The sequence below is a fragment of the Microcebus murinus genome, chromosome 10 (assembly GCF_040939455.1).
Source record: "Microcebus murinus isolate Inina chromosome 10, M.murinus_Inina_mat1.0, whole genome shotgun sequence".
In the NCBI taxonomy this organism is placed as follows: Eukaryota; Metazoa; Chordata; class Mammalia; order Primates; family Cheirogaleidae; genus Microcebus; species Microcebus murinus.
This window is the reverse complement of record NC_134113.1, coordinates 63,197,487-63,214,973: the sequence shown is the minus strand read 5'-3', so window position 1 is coordinate 63,214,973 and position 17,487 is coordinate 63,197,487.

The following is a 17,487-nucleotide window of genomic DNA, read 5'->3' as shown; positions in this document are numbered from 1 at the left end:
ATAACTTTTGTTTTTCAACAAATAACTTTTGTTTTTATTGTTTTTTAAATAATACTTCCTCCAATGTAATACAGGTTAAAATATTTAAATTTTCCACAGAAAATTCTTCTTCTTCATGAAAACAAAGAGAACTCCAATTGTCCAGAAAGGTATTCATCAGTGGTATCCCACATTGCTTCCTAAATCAAAGGTCTTACTTTGTGTTAATTTAAATTTAAAATTTCTAAGATTTCAAAGAACATTTTGATATTTCCCTTTTTGGCTGCCCCAAGAATGAATGAGGTAGGCATGCATAATATGGGGGAGGGGGACATCTAATTATCTCTCACTTGCCAAGTTTCAATTAGGAAGACACACTGATTTATTAGTATTTTAATAAATTGTATTTCCATAGGAAAATATGTGAGGAAAAGTATTATAAATATTAACTCATGCGGAAAAACACCATGATAAAATATTTCCCCCACTAACACTTACTATTAACTAAAACCCAATTTTATCAATGCCCAAGTTATTTTCTTATTTTAAAACAGCTGGAAATGCTGACTTTATATAAATGTAAGAAATTACCTATGCCAATTGTGATCAAATAGTGTGAAGCTACCAAAATCTTTGTGATTTCAAGTATTTTTTTTTTTAGCCAGTCAAATTTAGCAGTGTCAAGTACTTAAAAACAACAACAACAAAAAAAAAAAACAGGTAAACATTATTAACAAATGCATATATGCATAGAGAATTCATATGACCAGACAAAATCCTGGAAGAATGAGGTATGTGGTCATGTGATAACATGACTCTGGAAACTTTCATTCAGTGTGAGAATTGCTACATTCTAGTTCTTCTATTCTAAAATTCTTTCAGCTATCTACATACTGTGAGAGACTGATGGCAAATATTAGCCAACCTGTTCCTTCATAAGCCCCTTTGCCAGAACAGCTAATCAATAAATATTAGTCAGAGAGAAGAAGAAGAAATTACATTTATGTTTTTAGTTGGTATATATTATTTTACTGTTAACCTTTTATTATGAAAAATACATTTGAAAGAGTATTTTCCAGGAAACAATGACAGCTTAGATTGGCCAAGAAATCCATTTACCACCTCTCAATTGAATATTTAATAGTGTGAGAATAGGTTCAGTTCACACGTTAGATTTTGGTCCATCATCTTGGACAAAAATTTCTGGCAACTTTTCTGAGCTTCTAGATCATTTTAAATGAAGAGTATCTTGAAACTTCAAAGCAAGTTGTTTTAAAAACAAACAAATGTGCAAACAGAAACCACTGATACTGTTTCTAAGTACTTTGATGCATGAATCAGGATTTTCTCAATGTTGTGAAACCAAATAATATAGAAGTCAATTTGATGCTACAGTTGGTATCAGTGTATATAAGATTATAACTACCTCCTCTAAGTACCTTTCAGGTTTTCGTGTCAATCAAAATGATTTCATTATTTTTATTAACAGATTTATAATAAGCATGTTATATGAATGTAAACTTAAAATACATCTTTGTATTAAAAAAAATTATCTGATTTCCATGTTAGAGTTTCATAAAAGAATTTCATCAAAAAACCATTTCTTTGAACACTACCAGTGTAAATAAAGGACAAGTGAAATTCCAGAAATGTTGGAGGGACCAATAATACTCTACATTTTAAGGTCTGAAGCAGAGTAGTGAAGAAATATGGGAAATCTCTTACAGAACATGGATAATATTCTCATCTTGAAACAAGAAGTGAAAAACATATATATATATAACATATATATATATTAGTATAAAACTCTAAATATATTTTAGTATACAGTGTGCTTAGCTTCTGCTAACAGACAAAACCTGACGTACATATGCATGAAGAAAGAGATTGGAATAAAATCTAATTAGACCTTATAGTTCTCTGACTAGTCTTAGGAGAAAAATTAACAAAAAATAAATACCAGAATAATAACTGGAGAAAATTGGCTAGAGGTAGGATTGTGAGTAGTTTTTAACATTTTGCCTTATTTACTTTATTTTTCCTTGTTTTCATTTTTACATTTTTTAATTGACACATAATAGTTGTGCATATTTATGGGATAAAGTGTGATGTGTCTGCACATGTATTCATTGTGTAATAATGAAATCAAGGTATTTGGCACATCCATCACTTCATGCATTTATCATTTCTTTGTGGTGAGAACATTGAAAATCCTTTCTAGCTATTTTGAAACATACCATACAATACTGTTAACCATGGTCACCCTGCTGTGCGATAGAACACCAGGACTTGTTTCAAGTCTTTCTAATCTGCACTCCAGTTATTTCCAGACACATCATGTGCTCTTACTCCTCAAAGCCTTTTTGGACTTTTCCCTTGAACTGCAATTTTTTTCTCTTCTCTGCTCTTACTAAACCCTAGTTTACTCAATCCTCAATTCAAGTATTATCTCTTCAGGGAGCCTTTCTTAACTCCCCCAGGCAAAATTAGCCTCTATTACACTTACAATCACTTTTTATTATAATTATTTATTTGAAAATCCATCACCCCGTTATACTATATGATTCTCAGGATAGGAACTGAGTCTTTGACATTTTTCTTTTAGTTCCAACATCGATTACAGCACCTAGCACATGCATAATCAATCTTTGGTATGTTTGTTGAATGGATAATCTTAGACACGCAAACATACATGCACACTCATGTCCACATACATATTCTGCTCATTCTTAACGTACTGTGCTACCTCCAATAGTTCACTTCACCATCTCCAAAATGGATTAATAAATCTTTCCTAATATTTTTAAAAACTATACAAATATTTTAAAAATTTATTAAGGTGTGTTAACTGATTTCGGGGAAAAGTACTTCAGGAGAAAACTCAAATCTTTAAAAATATACATAATGATGCCAACATTAATCATGCATTTAGTAATGCTCTATGTTCTGATGGGAAGGTTCTCCCTTGTATATTATAGAAATTCCCTAAACCCTTTAGATAGTAGCCAGTTAATATTGCTTATAATTAAAACAGGATGATGATAGGAATAATAAGGCTGATGGCATTTATTCCATTCCAGAAGTGACCCCAATAATTAATTAAAGACAAGATTAGGTAATACTAACACAAAGAAAGGTACTATGCAACAAAACTGTTTCAAAGTCCAAAGGAGTTCCAATCTTAACAATTAGTGGTTGATGTGGTTAAAAGAAATTGTTAAAAATAAATAATGCCAGCCAATAAGTGAATTCACAAAGAATTCACTTTTTGTGGATGCATCAATTATTTATCGTTTTTGATCTGATATTAGTTAATCTCCCACACCAGTCTTTCCCATTTCAAATATTCAACACAAGTTGGTTAGAAAAAAATAAAAATTTAAAAAATAATAAAAATAAAAATAACAGCTACCCCCCACAAGACAATTCCACATTACTAAAACCAAGCACTGAAAATAAAAACACCCCAAATCTGGAAAAGAGATGAATGAGAATGGTCTTAATAATTCTTTCCTCCCTGAGGTCTGCAGAGAACATTTTTACTTACTAGCTAATTCAATACAGAAAAGCTAAACATTATCCCAGCTTCATTTCTTTAACTTGTGGAGTAGGAGCTTGATATCCAGCAATGACTTTAAGAAAATGCCATTGCAAATAAACAATTTAGAATTATCATGGAGTTCAAACAATTGCATCGCATCTTCCCTCTCTCTTTTTTCTCTTTCCTACTTTCTTTCTTTCCTTTTCTAAGTTTGAAAGAAATATATAACCATTCTCGACCTTGCTCGTTTCAACAAGGCCATTTCTAAATTTTCCTTGGTAAATTTAAGTGAAAGAAAATGCTTTACTGATTGTGTTTCCCCCTGTGATTTACCCAAACTACCTCCCTGCCACAGTTCAGGGATGCCAGTAGTGAAGGCTCACCAGTGACTGCCAACACCCCTGAAATATCAATACAGTAAACTAGCAGGCATCAAAGGGATTCCTAAATCACACCAAGGACAGTTTTATTACCCATAAAGTAGAAAACCCACACAGAAGAGAAGCTGTCCTGGCTTTACTGTTTATTGGCCAGGTGGAACTGATTAAGAATGTGAGAATCTGTGGTACCAATAATCATGGGCTTCTTGTGTTCAACACAAGAAAGGGTTTCACATAACCCAGCAATCGCAGGGCATGAGTGCTCCAAACTTGGAGCTATTTATACTCAGAACCAGGCTAGACAGGCTGGCTCAGAGGAAATAATATTAAGGGAAGAGTGTAGAAGACAGAAAAAATATTCTCAGAAACCACAAATAAAGTACAGCAGATTACAATTCCTTTGCAAATGAAAGTAAGGATTACTCCAAGTGAATTCAGCAAAGGCTATATTAAAATGGATGGGGAGCTCATAACCAAGTCTGGTTTTATTTCAAGTCCTCTTTACCAAGGAGGCCAAAAATTGCATTCCCTGCAGGAGATATTTTCTTGTCTTCAGGCTGCCTTACCAAATGCTGAAGTGGGAAAAGATGCTACTGAAGAAAGTAGCCTGAAGAAGTTAAATCATGGAGAGAGGCATTTTATCTTTATTCCTCACATAGAGGAAAACATCCTTGCTTTATGAAAATCCGAAAGTAGAAGAATCCAGAAAGACGTAATAGATGGCTGGTATTCTTGGTATGAATATTCTCTACTTTGAAAAAGATTTGGAGGCAGCATTGCCTTGAATGTGTTCCTAGTATATTTTACAAATACTTTTACATTAAAAAATTATACGCCAGCATATTTCCACAGGCATCGGCAAACACTGCATGAAGATTATGCCAAAAATCTATATATTATATTTATTATACAAAAATAAATTAAGACTACTGAAGACCAAAAATTACCATAAACTTTCCAGGAACTTGATAGTTTTTTTTCATGAAACAATAAGGAAATTAATACATGAATAAAGGTTTACAGATTCAGGTAGAAGTCTGCTTTTAATGAAATCATCCAGACTATATGAGATAAAGACTCTAACCAAGGATTTTTACACATCCAGTTTTTAAAACTCTATTAAATAATTTCAAATACTATTCCATTAAGAACCTTGAAGCTTACTTCATTACTTATAAATTATTATCAAAGGGAATAAACATTACCACAAATATATGAAATATAATTTAGTTAAAAAATTAAAGTAGCTCTTTTACTGAACAAAATAACACTAAAACTTTAAAGAAAGGAAATATGAGCAAATAATATATAGAGAGAAAGGATACAGATTCATAAATCATGCATCAATTATCAAAAAATAACTATGGAAACACAGAAAGTAAAATTAGAGTTTAGAATTTGGCTGCATTACTTGGTACATATCATGTCAAAAGAAAAATTAAAAGCCAAGTCTAACCATATCGGTGTGCATGAGAAACCATTCTCTTACAGTACATCTGTGATTACTTATAGTATAATTCTCTGTGATTCTGAGTATCAAAGATCATCAAAAGCAATAAAGCAAAGCAAGAACCTTTCAAGCATTTGGTATGCTCTCAATGATGAAGGCCAAAGTCTGGCTTAACATTTAGAGTTGAATTTCAAAATATCGAAATTCTGTTTTATTTTAAGACTACAAGTAACTCATTTCACTCAATGATCACTTTCCACTTGAAGGATTAGGACACTCCTAGAATGAAATGGCCTTCTGCTCCCTTTATATTATTTTTCCACTATCCGTATATAGAGGATTAGGTATGAAGTCATGCAACAGCTGTCTGGTCATGCATCTATCATGGTTCAGAGGAAATGCATTGCCACCTGCAATTCGGTGGCTAACCTGAAGTTGACAAATGGTGTCTAACCAGGTGCAATGACAACATAATGAAGAATTTAAAAGGTATGCCTAAATTTGAAAATGGGGTTGGGACGGGAATGACTAGTGAGATTATTTTGTTAATTTTATTAACATATGGACTTCTGCCTCAATAAACAGGCTGTTTTGTTCTGATATGTATTTTAAATAACTTTCTGTCAAAATTTTCTCTGTGAGATATGTTGTCATTTGCATTTATCTCAATAAACCTAAAGCTTCATTTTGAAAGTTTTGTTGATTTTAGAAAAGAAAATCTCTATAACTGTCAAATGGGTTGTAAACCTGCTCAGAAAATCAGGGGTTATGAGCCCAAACGACAAAACAGAAAGCAAAGTCTCTTGCGAGAGAACAGAGTTATATTTGCTGAGTCTAAAATGATCACAAGCCAAAACATGGGCAGGTGCAGGAGAGGCACACTGCACACAGACAAGAACATTCAGGAACTGCTAACACCTGACTACTTTGCACCTAGTGAGAACAGTTTTCTCCATCCTACCAGTGTCTCTCCATGGCCCTTGGATTAGCAAGGCCCTGACAGCCACCCTGCTTCCTACACTCCCATGTACAGACTTGCACATGCATATTCTGTTCTAGAATGGTCTGCCAGAGTGCCTTGATGTGTTTTTGCACTGCATGGCAGGATTTGAGCTTCTAGAAGACCCCCACCAAATTGCTGAGGACAGTTCTACCTTCATCTTGTGTGACCCATTGCTAACCCAATTTATTCTCTACAGGGTGACATTACAAAATGCAAAGTTGATCCTGTTCTTCTGCTGTTTGAAAGCTTTCAAAGCAAAGAAAAAAAAAAAAACACCTTTATTTTTGTAGCCAAAGCATTCCATTCTTGCCATGTTGGTTTGCCTTGTGTATCCAGGGCATAATCCCATAACTCCTTATCATAATATTAATTATAATATTACTGTTGTTAATATTGTTATTTGTGTTATTATCATACATGTTATTTTGTACCTTCCTCTGCTAAACTGTCAGTTCTATAAAGATATTGCTTGTTCAGTGCTATTTCCCTGCTATAAGGTCTGTCAGATAGTTTCCACTCAAAAATATGCTGGATGAATAAATGACATGTATTCTGCTGTTACTATTAGAAGGCTATTGTTCATTTCTGTCTTACAGAAGTTATGTATTTAAAGACCAATATTTACCCTGGAAAATTAAAGAACAATACTTTAAAGAGTAATTTTTCACATTTATATATAACATAGATAATATACTATATTATAGGTTATCATTTACATATATAATAGTTAGAAAGGCTCAGGACTGCTGGGCTTTTGCCATTTGTACATACATAGGATACCAGAGCCCTCCCCTTCCTGCCATTGCAGTCTCCTGAGCTTGGCACAGTAATACAGCCTTGATGTGGTATCACTTAGGCAAACAAAGCTGCTGGAATTTCCACAAATTACCTCTGGTGGGTGAATTCTCACATCAGTGAGGTCATGACACTGGTAAGAAATAGAGAGCATTAGAAAAATGGCACAAAAACACCCTTGCTTAAAGGATCATTCTAAGTTCCAAACACCAAGCTGGGGACAGATGCAAATTATTATTGGCATTTGTCAGCTTTGTATTTCAGTTTTCCTCTTCCTTACTACAACTTCACACTGAATTTATATTTATTTGGGTTCCTTCCTGCACTCCCATCCCAAACCCCCCTTTTTAGCACAAATCGATTTCCATCTGGCATGCTTGGCCAGGACAGGAAGACCTTCAGCTTCCCTTAGCTTTCTGTGTTCTCTTGATTGGTACAAACTACCCCAGTGAACTAGATTACCTTGACCTTTAACTTCTTTCTTCCTGGTCTCCAAATGGAATCACTTACAGATGAGGCAAGGCTGAAAAATTGCAAACACTTGGATGCGAAGATGGCCAAGTCTCCCTCCAGCATTGTATTAATATTTTCTTGTCACCCATTTGATTTCTAGCCCCTGATCTGGCCCAAAAGATACAAAAAGAAGCTAGGGACTTTAGGGTTAAAAGTTGGTGTTTTTATAAGTAAAAAATATTGTTACATCAAAATATTTTATTTTTGAAAATTAATTCACATGCACCTGTATGTATAAAACTCAGAGCAGGTGTCCTCAAACTACGGCCCTTGGGCAATATGCAGGTGTTTTTGCCCATTTGTTTTTTTAATTCAAAATAAGATATGTGCAGTGTGCATAGGAATTTGTTCATAGTTTTGTTTTAAACTATAGTCCGGCCCTCCAATGGTCTGAGGGACAGTGAACTGGCCCCCTATTTAAAATGTTTGAGGACCCCTGCCTTACAGTATAGGTCTTTATTTATTTGTTTTCGCTTTTTTATTATCTTTTTTTTCATGGAATGAAAAGCAAGCATGAAAGTGTAGATTTAAAAAAAAAAAAACCATTCTTATAAGAAAAAAAAAGGACTCAAAACTTGAATTAAACAAATATTTAAAGGGTACCTAATTTGTGCAAATCCAACACTGTGGAGAGAATGCAAAATAAATACTACATGGTTAATGCCCATTTGAAGATTAGAATCCAATGGTGGAGACAAATGAAGACATTAAAAAATTTAATATACTATACTGAATAAATTCATATTTTATAGAGCACTACTGTATTTAAAGCACAAGTACATTTTATGCACACACCTGTGCATGCATTAGTGCATGTACAAAATTTTTGTGATTATCATAAAGTCCTTGTAATACACATGCTAGTATTAAAAAAGGAGGTTAAGAAACTTGTCAAAGGTCACACAACAAGTAAACTAACTAGGAAGTGGCAGGGCTAGGCTTTGAAGTTCCATATCCCTAATGCAAAGTCCATGCTCTTTCCACACAGCATCCAGTCATAAAGTACTAAGTACTATATATTACAAAAGCCCAAAGTGAGATGAAAATATAGGAAGAAAAAGGGTGAAAAAAAAAAACCAGAAACAAGCTATCATCAATACAAAAATGAGGGAGTAATTAATGTTTATGATAAATCAAGACAAAAAATAAGTTTTTCTCAAGTTTTAACTTTTATCAAGTCAATCATAAAACGTACAAGAAAGAAACAAGAAAGAGACTATTCTCATCTCAGGCATTTCAATTTACACTAAACATAAGCCAGCCCCTTAGAATGGTGTTGTCAGTCGTTGGCCCATTCTTAATAATTTAAATTACATGAAATTTCACCATGAAGCATCTCTGACATAAATATAATCTAAGCCTAATATAAGTTATAATGGACATATGTGTGATGTTATTTTGTGTGCTAAAATACTAAATATTCCAGTGAATACAATGCTACTCATCTCTCTCATAGGTGCATTGACAATGTCAAACATTAAATAGCATCCTTTTTGAAATTTTAAATCTGGCCCACGAATAAACAAGAGAGGCTATAACATTTCCTATGACAAAAAAACCAAGTCTCTGCCAACGGAAAAGTTAGGAATCGAAACAATTATTTGGAAAACTCAGAGTGTTCATGACATTAGATGAGAGCCAGGGGCAGAATACGTCACAGAGAAGAGGTTAAAACCCATCCCAAACGCTTACGTACATAGTTCAGACACCCAAGGGCTTCTGGGTTCAGAAGGATTTTTGATAGAGAAACCCCTATGTGGGCATTTCCCCAGCCACCAACAATTACCCCAAATGAACAAGTATCTATACACATTCTTTCCAAGTAATTGCGACCACCTGATTAACTTAAGAACAGACTAAAAAGCTAGGACATTTAAGAAGTCTGAGAATAATTTTCTAAGACCATATACCATGGCTGTTTGAATCACTAAGACTAAAACTCTGAATATCAATCTGCCCAGAGTGGTCTACAGGATACAGTCATTTACATACTTATATAAATGAAGGAGATACATACACATCTGTATCTATATATCTGTCAATGGCTCAGCACTCTAGGAGCCACACTGAATGCTTCCAAAGCATCCATTTGGCCAAAAAGAAGCGCAAGGTGAAGAGAGAGGGAAAAAATAGGTTTTCCATATTCCCATTTCTAAAAATTAATTTTTAAAAGCAAGGATTCCCCTCAGAGACGTAACAACAAATTTAACAGCAAATATGCATCGAGCTTAACCATAGGGCATTACATCATGTTCAAGCTTTCCCAAAATACCTAATTTTTAGGTTAGTAATGGCTTTTCTTAAACCAGTAAATTGGTATTAATTGATCAACACCTAAGTGGACATATAGTAATAACATCTATCTGGTGTGGGGCAGGTGGCGGGGAGGGATGGGTATATACATACATAATGAGTGCGACACGCTTGAAGTTCTGACTCTAGAGGGTGGGGGAGCAAGGGCAATAAACGTAACCTTAACATTTGTATTCCCATAATATGCTGAAATAAATAAATAAATAAGACACACACAAAAAATAAAACCTCCTGCGAGGACATGGAATGTGGCAGCCACCGCAGTCTCGGGGAAAGATCCCCTAGTGGACAAACTGTATAAGGTTTTTTCCTGGCATTTCCTACCAGAGCAAGGCTATAGATAAGTCCCAGTGAATTCCAGTGAACAATGTTACTTATCTCTCTCACAGGTGTACTGACAATGCCAAAAATTAAACAAAATCCTTTTTGACATTTTAAAAGGACTTTCTTTGTCATTCACTGGGGCTTCTACCAAATTGACTTGCCAACACACCTTCTCCTGATACCAAAGAAAACAGCTTTGCTAAAAGGGACACTCGCATCCCCTGGGAGCAGGTGGTGAGAGTAAGTAAAAGTGTAAAGAGAAACCCTCACACACGCATCATAGCCCGGTGCCCGAGGCGGTGCTTCAGAAAAGATGAGAATCGCGGAAGCACCATGAGAACAGAGTGGAAGTAAGTCATGAGCAAGAAGCAAAAGCACAGCAGAGCCTGCGCCTTGTGGGCAAAGCCCACCCCCTTGATGAAAGCAAGGCCAGCGCGCAGCTCAGCTGGCCCGCAGAGGTCCTGACAGGAGCATCCAGTCTCCATCCTGCTCTTCTCTTCTTTAATGCATGGCAACAAAGGGTACCTCCCTGTCAGACAGGAGAGAGTGGAGTTTTATTTTATCCGTGTATTTTATCTTTATTTATTTATTTATCTGTGTATTTATCTTTATTTTAGTTTTATCTGTGTATTCTCCTAGTACCGAGCATCGTGCTATGAATATAGTAAGTGCCCAATGAACATGTTCACAAGGTAGTTGAATCGAAGATTTGAAAAAGACTTGAAAGATGTCCATTCCTACCACTAACAAAATTCGGGAACCCAGTCTACATCATCCCTGGTGATTTTCATACAAAATCTACTAATATTTCAAAGAATATGAATAACACTACTTTTCCAGTTGGCCCACTATACGTTATACTGCAATATAATAATATATGTTACTAGCATTATTAGGGACATTTCCCTAAAAAAGTCATAAAATGTCTCCTCTAATTTTCATTAATTGCTCCCAGTATTGACTCTATGAAACAACACAGAACTACATGTTGACCCTCACACGTTTCAAGACAGCTACTGAGTTTTCTCCAAATTTTTGTTTCCTAGGCTAGACATCCCCTGTACCTTCAGCTAGTCCCTAATCACACATATTCCTTTTCCTTGAGAATACGATTTTTGCAGGGATTGAGACCTTCAGCCATATCTGAAAAGTAGGACACTGATTACAAAGTAGTCTGCAAAGAAGTTCCTGAAGTCTGGTTTGTCCCCAAACATCTTCCCATGTCTAAAACCCTGAACGTTAGCTATCCCTTATTTGGAGGGAACTTCTCCATGAATACCTGTTAAAATATAAATATTCTAGAGAAACCACAGCATACTTCACATTGGCATTCAGTAGACCCTTAGCATGGATTCTTTTATCACATACTAATGTGTTTCCTTGAAAGGGAAAAAACAGAGCTCTACCTAAACAGGAAACTATTTGATATTTGGTAGGACAATATGAAGACCCACACAAGGTGGTATCTATATTGTTTTACATTCAGGTTGGCTCCACCTTTGTGTCTTATTCAACACTGCTGTGATGAACACTGTTGCACATAAGCACGTATACTACTTTTTATTTCCTTGAATACATTACAACAAAAAGAATTCACTAGAACAAGATACATAAAAATTAAATTTTAACTTAATTTTTAAGTAATTTTTAAGTAAGAAAGAAGAGAGAAAAGGAAGGAGGGAGAGAGAAAGGAAGGAATTATTTTGGTGAAGCTGAAAATTCCCCTTTACCACCTAACTTTCCAATCCAAAGCACATGCCAAAGACAGCCACTGTTACCATTTTGGTGTAGATCCTTCCAAACTTTTTCTTAAATATTTGCATATACACATGAAATCACATAAATTACATATGCATTTTAAGCAAATATATCATAGTATTTATTCTTACTAAATGTACTCTTCTCACTCAATGTTATATCATACAATTATTTACAGGTCTTACACATACAGCTACCACATTCTTTGAAAGGGCTACACAAGACTCTATAGTTCTTTTTAGACACTCCCCTACTGATGAAATGAAACGAGCTTCTCAGTCTTTCAAATAATCCTTCAGTGAATATCTTTGCAAATGCTTCCTTGTGCAAAGTTTTCTGGTATCTACTGAGAAGCCATACTAGTGGCTTAAAGGTGAATTTTAAAATGTTAATAGATGGGACCACATTCCTCTCTCAGCTCTGTGTGAGTGCCTATTTCCCCACAACTTTGTTAAAATATGCTATTAGCAAATATTTAAAGGGAAGTTGAGGGGAGTACATTCCAGCCAAAAGGAATAGTTTGTGTAGAGACACAGAAATATGTCACTACATAGTATGTTTGATTCTTCAACCATACACAAGTTAGGAGTACAGGTTTGGGAGTGGCAGGAGAAATGTAAGAGTGGATCAGCTCATGAAGGACTGGGATACCCCACATGATCTGACCATACCCTATTTGCTTAACCACTTCAGTACAAGCGTCAACTGTAGTCGACAGCCACAGATGAACGCGTACAGCGACTTTAGCCAACAGCCGTGATATGACTTTTCTAATTTTTCATTTATCAAAATAAAATTGTGACCATTTAAAAATAATGTAATGGAAACATATATGTATATGTTACCTATTCTGATTTACATTACAAGTAAAGATGCCTGTAAAGTAAAACAAGCTTTCAAGCTTTCCTCATCACACAAGAACAAAATGGATTCGTCGTCAATGCACAGCACAAACTATCGTGCAGACTATGAATTCCAGCTGTGGGCAAGGTTTCATGGCCAGTGAATGCGGTACCTACCAAAGTGGTTAACTAGTTAATGGCAAAAATTTAAAGCTAGAATTCATCACTAACATAAAATCACTATATATGTCAAAGGTGCTTTCAAATGCAGAGATTCAGCATAGATGTGGGATGCATTGTCACTGATACGTTGGTTGTGTTCTGGGTTAAGAATCCATCTGAATCTGGGCAGGGTGGCTCATGCCTATATAATCCTAGCACTCTGGAGGCTGAGGCAGAAGGATCACTTGAGGTCAGGAGTTCAAGACCAACCCAAGCAAGACCCAGACCCTGTCTCTACTAAAAATAGAAAAATTAGCCAGTCATAGTAGCCCGTGCCTATAGTCCCAGCTACTCAGGAAGCTGAGGCAGGAAGATCGCTTGAGCCCAGGAATTTGAGGTTGCTGTGAGCTATGATGACACTGCTGCTCTCTACTCAGGGCAGCAGAGAGAGACTGTCTAGAAAAATAAAAAATAAATTAAAAAAAATAAATAAAAAGGAAAGGAAGAAAGAAAAGGAATCCATCCAAGGCAGAATGTATAAAATCAATGGCAAGCACTGCCAGAGAACAGAGAATGAATGAAGTCAGGACAGGCATTTCCTCTAGCTATGGAAATTAGAGGAATAAATGCCTGATGGATTTGCAAATAAATACTATCCTGAGCAGCAAAAGCCAATTCCTTTTTAAAAGGGGGGGTTGGTAGAGAAAGGGAAGACCAGGCAATGGTGGGGAGGCAAGTTCTGAAAATAACAGGCAGTGAGAAATGTCAAGTGCGCCCAGGTAGCCTTCGGCTTTTCTTACTCCCTCACCTTCCTTGAGATAATTACTTCCTCCTTATCTAGACTCCCTATTCTCCTGCCTCCAGGTGCTGCTTGCCCTGATGCTTGTTCAAAGAAAAACCAGAGTTGGACAGCAATTAAAGTGCTAAAACCAGATTTTACTCAGGACGATTGCAATAGGAGAAAAGAGAACCCAGGGTCAACACAGAGTGGGCAAGTGGTAGTTCACGGGCATGGAGTAGGGTGGGGTCATGGGATGGAATTTATGAAGAGGAAACATCCTGGGTAAAAGGCATGGTGGCTAAACCAACCTGCCAGGGCTCTTGCTGAACACAGGCCAAGGTGATCAACTTTACCTGGGGGATGGTGGAGGATCAGGAACCTACCTAGACACAGACAGCGTGATCATATGCAGAGGATGAGGGATTCTGGCTTAATCAACTTAGCAGGGTTCTTGCGAAAGCTGGATTTTACAAAAATGTACGTAGATGGGCCTATGAGAAGGTTCAGGAGCCTGACTAAAGTTTGGTCAAGCAAAGAACCATTATGCTTCTCAAGCAAAGCACCTTTCTCTATTTCTACCCACTAGAAAAGAAGGCCCGTGGTTAGGGACTGTGTCACTAGACAGTGACTTAGTTCTCTGCTGCTGCTGCTGCTGCTTTCTGAGTGCTATTGTAGCTCATCTTAGATCAAATGCCCACTTTCAAGGATCCCAGAAGACAATATTGGTCAGGGAGGCTTTTTAGCATTTCTATAATCAAAATAAGCCACTAAACAGGGTGGCCCTAGTAGGAACTTTTGAGGAAAAATATTGCCAAGAGGAAAAAAAAAAGCTGAAATCTCAGACACTGCCTAAAGCAGGACATCTGGTTACCTTATACTAATGTAGTCAGTTCATTAGGAAAGTCTAAAATGCAACATCCTGATGGCCAAGTTAACTCTGCCATATGAGGCTTAACCCTGGAATTTCCTGTATTTGTATTTCAATTATAATTCATTTTCTGGGTTTATTTCTTCTCATTCTTCATGAAAAGAGCTGGGGGTGGGAGGGAGGAAGGAAATGGGAGAGGGAGGGAGAGAGGAGAAACAGAAAAAGTGTTCAAAGGGTTATAGCTGCTCTTGCTATAAGGGGAAAGGGGCAACTAGGTGGGACAAATTATTTTACTCTATATATGTATTTGAGAACCTCATGTGGTATGGCTTAAATATACATAATAAAATTTATGTTTAAAAAAGGCTTATGAAGGTAATATTTAAATGATCACTCTCTCCCAGAAATGAGAAAAAAAAATCCTTAGCTTGAGAAAGAGGTATTTTAAGCAAATTTTAAGGAATACTGGTATTCAAAAGAGGTGTGAGCTTATACGTGTTTTGATTAGAGCAAACACCATAAAACACTTGAATAAATGCTTTCATTAACTAAGACTATTAAGTCACCATTCACAAAGTTTATCTTCAGTCTTTCCTATCAAATATCAGAATTGTAGTTTTAGCTGCTCTTCACAAACAAGGCTCAAATAGGATCCAAAAGTAAGGAAGAGGAATTGACTGTGCTACAACGTTGCAAAAAGAAAAAAAAATGCAGGCAGGTCGCAGCACACAGCCTATCAGCCCACAGGGGCAAAGTTTTAGCTCTAAAATTTTGTTTCTTCAAAGTTGTAAAAAACTAGCTGGCTAAGATCTCTAGGACTTTCTTCATTCAGGAGCTGAGCAACAGGACACTCACTGTTCATTTGTGGTTTCTTCTGCTTCATATTGCTGAACAGTAGGGAAGCACTCTCTAATTTCATGCAGGGGACTCCCTTACGTACGTAATTTTGAATGAAAACCACCCATTTCTTAAGGATCCAATTTACAAAACAGTGGTAAAAAGTCTTATCAAAAAGTAATTACATCTTGGTCTCAATTCACTTTTGTACAGAAAGTTATTCTTAACAATGTTCCAAAGTTGACAGCGGTGTCTAAAATTGCTGGGTTTGCATAACTGAACCTGGGCAACAGGCGTTTTCCCGTCTGTTTATGACTCTGTGGCCCTGAATCTGCCACCTGATCTTTATCTGTCTTCATTCCTGTAATGGCTACAATCAGTAGAGTACCAGAACTGGCTGGTACTGGCTCCTGAGAGCTGACTGTATACATTTCTTCCTAATTCCATGTACAGTAACTGGGATAGCTTGAAATTGGCCATGGCGGGAATATTTACGCCACGGACATGAGCAAATGCTATAAATATCAGAGCTTTCCCCTCAGATAGATAGCTGCTACACCTTTACCACATGACTAATTATCAAGTATTATATCCATATTTATAGTGTGAAGACAAGTTTTAGAGGCATTGTTGAAAAGTATTTAGTTTTGCTATTTTCTATATAGATTGTAACTATTCTGAATTTGAAAATGACCACCAAAGCAGCAGACATGTTTATTTGAACATGGTTTATTATAAACCATTGAAAATATTTCAGAAAGTCATTAACGAGTTTGATTTCCCATTACTTATAAAAACAAATAAGTCTCAAACTAGATTTGAATTTAACATGAAGTGACGTGTGCTTAGTCATGATACATCTGGCCCATCGCAAAGCTCCATCTGCCTCTCAACATAATTGGAGATTTACTGAAGGTGTCATTAAAGACTCTCAAAAGGTATCTTGCCTTTGAGGGTTAGCTAGAGCTGGAAAAAGTTACAGATGGAAGGAACTAGTTGTTTATAGAGCATAGTTTGGAATTTTATTGGCTAATATGCTTCTCTCTCTTTTCTCAGCAAGGGTAACAGAATGGACCAGATCATACTGAAAAGATGCCACCATTGTGCAGAGTTGAATATGGATACTCCTTTTATGGCCAAGGCAAATCTGTCAAGTAGGCCTTCCCGGAGAAATTGTGCACTTTCAAAACCACAAACTATGCACTTGAGTATGTTTCTATAAGGGAATTCTTTCCCAGACATTATGTCACTTTATTTTTCTTTTAATGTTGTTTATGAACAGGTCTGCAACTATAGAAAATATGTTGATTAGACTTGTCACAAATGAAACTGTTTTCCAAACATTTTACAGCTTTCATACAATAAAATAACTTGGAACACCTAGGGTAGAAGGACAGTTTAATCATTAAATTGTACACATATTCATTTATGATTATTTTCTATTTAAAATATTATCAGATCCCATGACTAAATCATTCTCTCCTTGGGGATTGAAGCAATTATTTTATCTAAGGAAAAATTATAATAATAACATATCAAATTTTCAACTTATTAAATATGTTTACAAGCTGCTTTTTCAAGGTAGAAATAAATGAATAGCCAAGCATTTCCTGAATTGTCAAAGAATATCAAAAGAATATATTTATGAACAGTATATTAACAATACAAAATCAATGGCTTTATGGACATGAAGGGTGAAGTCTTGAAAAAATTCAAAGAACTATAGAATTTAGGAGATGTAGTTTCAGAAATCATGTCTGATTCTCTAAGGTAACAGATGAAGAAGCCAAGTAGTGAGATTAGATGATTTGTTGGGTGTCATATACACCCTGAGCTACACAAGATGCCCTGATTTCTAAGACCATTTTCCATGGCACCACGATCTTTCCAAGATATGTAGCCAATACTCCTCCAACGTGGTGTTTACAGTGTTACAGTCAT